We start from the raw sequence: 7,198 nt of genomic DNA, 5'->3' as shown, positions 1-7,198 counted from the left end.
AAAATGACTTTAGCCAACCAGTGGGTCTAAACAGCTACTTCCCGGACGCTGGATTATATCTACTATCACTGATGTCCATCGGGAGACTGGCTGGTTTCGTATTAACTAAATTATTGTCAATTAAATTAAACATTTCTGTTTGATGGCATTGCTCTATTTCTTTTTTTGATGCCTCATCACTACACATCTCTTATTGTTAATTTTTTTATGAATGTAAAAATTTTGGAATAAAACCACTGAGTAGTTTCGACCAGCCTCCTTTATTTGCACTCACAAAAATAAAATTCAAACAAACAACTAATAAGAAGAAACAAACATAATAAGACACTGGTGAGAAAAATTACAAAAAAAAAAAACAACTCGCAGAATGAATTCACCGACAAACCCCTTCAGAACCTAGACAATAGTAAAGTTTTGACCAACATTTAGCAATCAAGCAACCTGATACAAAACAACGTAATAAATCAGATGCATGCAGTCGTTTGGTCGATGAATTCATTCCCTACATAGAAAATCCTCCCCGTACAATCAGGCTTACAAAAATCCGACGCAAAATACACACTGTACAACTACCATCATTGTAAATTGAATTCTTTGCTTATCATAAAGGCGGCAAGTGTCTTACACAGTTTAAGTTAAATTTGTGTTTTTTTTAAGTGTATTTTATTGAATTTTGGAATACAGTTAGACTGTTGTGCAATCGTGTAGCTCCGTAATTTGCATACTGCGGATTGGTGTCCTTTTGAAGTTTCTGTATAACTTAAATCAAGGTGTACGCAAAGTTTATTCTTATCATATCAGTGAGTGCTTTTGTTTGTTCTTTTTTGATGCTCTTCTTTTTTTTTCGACTAACAAGTGTCATTCACCTCTTGTTCATTTTCCTGTATTCCTGTCCGACGCCTACTCTGTTTGTTTTTACTGTAGTCACCAACAAAGGGCCCTGTTGGTGTGAAAAGCTGTGTCCTCGTTTTAATTCCCTTTCATTAAAATATCAGTAACGACGTTTTATTGTTTGATCTGCGAATCTGCTGTTACACCTTCCACACCATCGATCAAATGTTCAAATTGCAAAAAACATGTTCATGTTAGGTGTTCCACCGTGACCGTCCCAAATATATCTACCAACGTTCAGTGGGTGTGTCAAAAGTGTTCTTCAATTGCTCCGGCCTCTGATACTCCAATAATTCTTGCGGCAATCGAGAAGCTGTTTGAAAATCAATTCAGCAAATTAAAGGAGGACTTGAAATTAGAATTTTCTCACATAATTGATGAAAAATTATTGCAAATTAATAACAGAATTTCTGATGTTGAAGATAATGTTCGAAAAATACAATCTGAAATTATTCATCTTAAGACTTCCTCTACCAATAAGACTGACTCTTATGATATTAATGATGTAGTGTTGGAGATTTGTGACCGAAATGACCGTAGTAAGAATGTTCTCTTATACAATGTCCCTGAGTCACTGGCTAAATCTGCAGACGAACGCGTAATTGACGATTTAACTCATGTTTCGTCCATTTTGGAATCTCTAGGGGCATTCCAACAGCCAAAGAAAATTTTCCGTATTGGTCCTCCAAAACCTAATGCGGTACGTCCGTTAATGATGATTTTTTCGAACAATGATGAGGCCAAGAGTATACTAAAATCTAACGTTAAAAATCCCAATAAACAAAATCACTTTCGCCCGGATTTGACTACACGGCAAAGACAATCCAATTCTTCCATAATTGAGAAATTTAAGGAAAGAAAATCGCGTGGAGAGAACGACATTGCGCTGACCTATAGGAACAATATGGCATTGATTACACGGAGGAATGAAGGCAGAAGTCAAGCAAAAAACGAATAAATTTTTATTTTCACAATGTTGGGGGTTTAAATACTAAGATTCATGATTTTTCAAATAGAGTTAATACGAGTGTTTACGATGTTATTATAATAATAGAATCTTGGTTGACACATGAAGTTTCCGATGTAGAACTAGGTTTATCTAATTTTAACATATTTCGTGCTGATCGAAGTTTTAGTGTTAGTGGTAAAGTTAGAAGTGGTGGTGTACTGGTGGCTGTAAAAAAAGATATATGTTCCTCAACTATCTTTATAGGTCAATCAGTAGAAAGTATTTACCTTCGTCTTCAGATTAAGGAATTTAACTTTATTGTGGGAGGGGTCTATATTCCTCCTGGTTCTGCGGAAGTTATTTATAAGAACCACTGTGATGATTTAGAAAATATTTTTAACAAATACCCTGAGTCCAAATATATTATTGCAGGGGATTTTAATTTACCTAATATAAAGATTGATGACAATATGTTTATGTCGTGTGCAGGGGCACGGAGCAATTTTGATATAATCAGTGGGTTGTATTCGTTTTTAAACATGAACCAAATTAATATGATCCCAAATGAAAGAGGCGTCTTTCTTGATCTAATCTTTTCTAATATTAAGGATATAGAAATTAGCGAAGCTATGGATCTGTTATCGAATGTAAATTTTCATCATATTCCTTATATGTGGTCTGTATCTTGTATAGCAGATGCTCCCTTACTCTTGGAGAAGTATGTTTTTGATTTTGGTAATGGAGATTATCACTCACTTAATAATTTTTTGGCATCTGTGGACTGGACGTCTTGTTTCAGTAATAAAAATGTTGATACTAAAGTCTCGATATTCTATGACATTTTGTTTACAGGCATTAATTACTATATTCCAAAGAAAACGATTAAATCTGAGAGTTCTTATCCGATATGGTTTAACAGGGATCTTAAAAATTTGTGCTACCAGAAAAGGCTCGCTCATTTTAAATATAAATTGTCTGGCAAATTAGTAGATTATCTTAACTTCAAGTCGATTCGATCTCGCTGCAAGACCCTTAATGAAAATTTATATTCTTCGTACATTGCCCAAGTTGATGTTAGTGTTACATCTAACCCAAATTATTTTTGGAAATACATTCGTAATAAGAACAAGGATAATGGGATTCCTAATTACATGTCATTTAAAGATAAGAAAGCGGACAATGGAGCAGATATTTCCAATCTGTTTGCGGAATATTTTTCTACAGTCTATGTTACTGATCCCACAACAAATTTACAAAATAATAATTCACTTAATTTAAAAGTCTTTGATAGTGGATTAAAGGTAACATTATTGGATGTTTTTCAAAATATTAGCAATCTTAAATCTTCTTATTCCTGTGGTCCCGACGGTGTTCCAAGTATGCTTATACAAAAATGCATTTGTACTTTGGCTGTTCCACTGTTCCTATTGTTTGAATCATCCCTTATGGAATTCAAAGTTCCTGATGTTTGGAAGTGTAGTTATGTGTCTCCGATTTTTAAATCGGGAGCACGAACCAAAGTAGAAAACTATAGAGGGGTGAGCATCCAATCAGTAATCCCCAAAATTTTAGATTACATTATTGCGAAACAACTACAGTGGTCTTCTTCTTCGATTTTATCTATTCATCAACATGGGTTATGTAAAGGTAAATCTTCTCTTACAAACTTATTGTCTTACTACGTGTTTCTTAATAATTCATTTCAAGTAAGGTCTCAAGTGGATTCCATTTACACCGACTTCGCAAAAGCCTTTGATAGGGTCAGTCATCACATTCTGATCTCTAAACTGAGTCAACTAGGGTTTAACAGTTCCACTGTAGATTGGTTGTTTTCGTTTTTATCGGGCAGATGTCAACAAGTTAGAATTGGCAATTTTATATCTCACAGTTTTGAAGTTACTTCTGGTGTACCTCAGGGATCACACTGTGGTTCAATATTATTTTTGCTGTTTGTCAATGATCTACAATTTTGTTTCAAATATTCTAATTTTTTACTTTACGCCGATGACTTGAAAATTTTTAAACTTATTAAATCTCCTCAGGATGCGTTGGAATTACAATCTGATTTAAATAGCTTATATAACTGGTGTGATCGGAATCAATTGTTTATAAATAAATTGTTTGGGATTTGTCTAAATGTACCGCTTACAAAAATGCTCATGACAAGTTCAAATCTTTAATTCTAGGTACTAAGTAGCAATTAATGGATACAACTAATTTGTTACAAATATCTACCCTCTGTCATAAAAATAGTTTTCTTTGTTATTACCAGAATGTACGGGGCCTTAACACCAAAACAAATATTTTATATAATATGTCTGTAGTCGACCAATTTAAACTTATTGCTTTTACAGAAACATGGCTAAATACATCAGTCGTTAATAATGAATTATTTAATCCCAATATTTACAATGTATTTCGTTCAGATCGAAAATATAATTTGCTTGATAAACGGAGAGGAGGTGGTGTGCTACTAGCAATTGATAAGTCCTTAAAAACTACGCAACTAGAAGTTCCCAACGTACCGGATAACATAGACCTAATTTTAGTTAAAGTGTTGGTGTCGTGTCGCTTTAGTTACATTATTTTACTATATATTCCGCCTGGGTTACATGTCGAGTATTATGAAGCTCTTTTTGATTCAATCTCATCACTTGAATGTCTCCGTAATAATAAACTTTTAATTTTAGGTGATTTTAACGTTCCTGATTTGTCTAGGTCAAATATATTGCATACTTTTTTAAATTTCTTCAAATTACAGCAAGCTAATAATATAACTAATATAGATGGAAGAACCCTAGACCTTATTCTTCATAATTTCACGCAGTGTACAGTAACACGTGCTTCCGATCCTATTTTGCCAGAAGATAATTATCATCCTGCATTGTTAGTTGATGTAAACATTAAATATCGTGTTCAGTCTTTGCAGTTTCAAACAAAGGATGGCTTTAATTTCAAAAAAGGGAACTTTATAAGTTTGTATGATGAATTATTGAAGACTGATTGGAGTTTTATTGAAGATTTCTCTGATCCTTGTTCAGCTTTAAATGCTTTATATCATTGTCTCAATAGCGTCTTGGAAAAACATGTTCCTAAGTCAAAATCAATTGTTAAGTCGTATCCTCAATGGTTTACTCCGGAAATCATTAAGAATATTAAATTGAAGCAGAAAGCTTGGGAAAAATACAAACGAACCAATGATGTAACTTTTTATGAAACGGTTAAATCCCTTCGCAAGACAATTAAGGTGGACATACACAGATCTTACAAACACTTTGTCCATGATATAGAAATAAATATGGCTGCAAATCCTAATAAATTTTGGAGTTATATTAACTCCATAAGAAAATCATCAAATATGCCTCAATATTTCAACTATAATAACACTGAGCTCACCGACCCCCAAATTATTGCAGACTGTTTTGCGTCTTTTTTTGCATCTAATTTTAAATCGTCTACTGTTCATAATAATTTCGATACTCCATCTCATGTTGTATTTAATTCATGCTTAAATATAAAGGTCCGGACTCCATACCAGCATTTCTAATAAAGGACTGTATAAATATCTTCACAAAACCGCTATTATTTGTCTACAATCTTATTCTATTTACATCTACCTATCCCGGCATATTTAAACAATCACGAATTAGTCCAGTCTTTAAAAAGGGCGATAAAAATATCATCGAAAATTACAGACCCATTTCTATAATGAACAATTTTGCCAAGATATTTGAATTCATTGTTTCTGACATAATAGCCTACCACACTTCCAAAATGATTTCTGAACATCAACATGGATTTATAAATAAACGATCTACGGTTACTAATCTGTTATGTAAAAGCCAGTACTTGTCAGAGTGTTTAGATAGAGGAGGTCAAGTTGGTGTTGTCTATTTGGACTTTTCTAAAGCATTCGATAGCTTAAACCATTCAATTCTCATCGGTAAACTTGAACTTTATTGCTTCTCCTCTACTTTAATTGATTTTCTAAAATCATATTTAGAAAAAAGATCATCCTTTGTTGAATATCGGGGCTTCAGGTCTAATACATTTGAGCAGCTTTCCGGGGTACCGCAGGGATCGGTTTTAGGTCCGCTTCTTTTTGTTCTGTACATCAATGACATAACGAACGTACTAACTTCGAAATATCTAATGTACGCAGATGACCTTAAGATATATACTGAAATTAGGACTGAAGCAGATTGTAAATTGTTGCAGACAGATTTAGACAATATTCTGACTTGGGGCCGATTAAACAATCTGAATTTAAATAAACAAAAATGCTATGTCATGACATTCACACGACGGATTAAAAAAATCACTTATCCCTACAGCCTTGATGATGTTACTCTAGAGAGACCGGATGTTGTCAGTGACTTAGGTGTATCTTTTGATAGCAAATTGTCATTTGTACATCACATCGCTAAAATTATAAACTCAGCTTACAAGTGCTTAGGTTTCATTGTACGTAACACCAAAGATTTCACTAAAATATCTTCAATTAATATAATTTACTTTGCATTTGTTCGTAGTAAACTAGAATACGCATCTGTCATATGGTCGCCCTTTTATAACATCCACAGTTCCAATCTGGAAAGAATTCAGAGAAGATTTCTGAAGTTTGTTACATTCATGCTGGATGGCTCCTATCCCGTTCGTAATTTTCCACAAGACTTATTATTAAATAGATTTGGCATTCAGAGCCTTGCAAAAAGAAGATCCTTGCATTTAACGGTATTTTTGTACAAACTCATACACAATTTTATTGACTGCAAGTACATAGTAGAACAGATATCCTATCGAATACCGCGTGTTAATAGTCGTTACACCACTGTACTTCACTTACCTAGGGCTAAAACTAACATGCTTGCTTCATCACCTTTGCTTCGTAACTATTGTGATATTGAAGCTGATTTGGATATATTTTGCTCTAGTTTGCAAGAAATCAAATTTAGATTTGGTTAAAAATCTCATTTTCATATTTATGTTCTTTTTGTTTTTTCCTTATTTGTTATAATTTAAACTTGCTAATTTCACTTCTCTCTTTTTGTTTTATGTTATAATCTTTATGCTCCTTGCCTAATAATTGGAGTTTTCACTCTGTTGAGGCATTGTATTAGTAATAATAATAATAATAATAATAATAATAAATACTGATAAATGTTATGTTATAACATTCTGTAAAGTAAAAAATTTATACCAACATACCTATAAAATAAGTGACAGTGTCTTGAAGGTAGTAAATGAAATAAAAGACCTCGGTGTGGTGTTTGATTCAAAATTGTCTTTTAAATCTCATTACGATTATATTTTCAAAAAGTCAATGAACATGTTGGGTTTTGTATGGCGTCACTGTCA

General features: G+C 33.1%; 1 protein-coding gene across 2 annotated transcripts in view; it reads right to left on the bottom strand.

Moving 5' to 3' along the window:
• Nucleotides 1–7,198, bottom strand: part of LOC135123265 (uncharacterized) — a 48,180-nt gene that overhangs the window by 38,945 nt on the left and 2,037 nt on the right. The window lies entirely within an intron of this gene.

This window comes from Zophobas morio, unplaced genomic scaffold, assembly GCF_036711695.1.
Source record: "Zophobas morio isolate AGI-343-1 ecotype UQ-CSIRO unplaced genomic scaffold, CSIRO_AGI_Zmor_V1 ptg000006l, whole genome shotgun sequence".
NCBI classification, from domain to species: Eukaryota; Metazoa; Arthropoda; class Insecta; order Coleoptera; family Tenebrionidae; genus Zophobas; species Zophobas morio.
The sequence above is the reverse complement of the archived record's forward strand: the minus strand, read 5'-3'. Positions and strand labels throughout refer to the sequence as shown.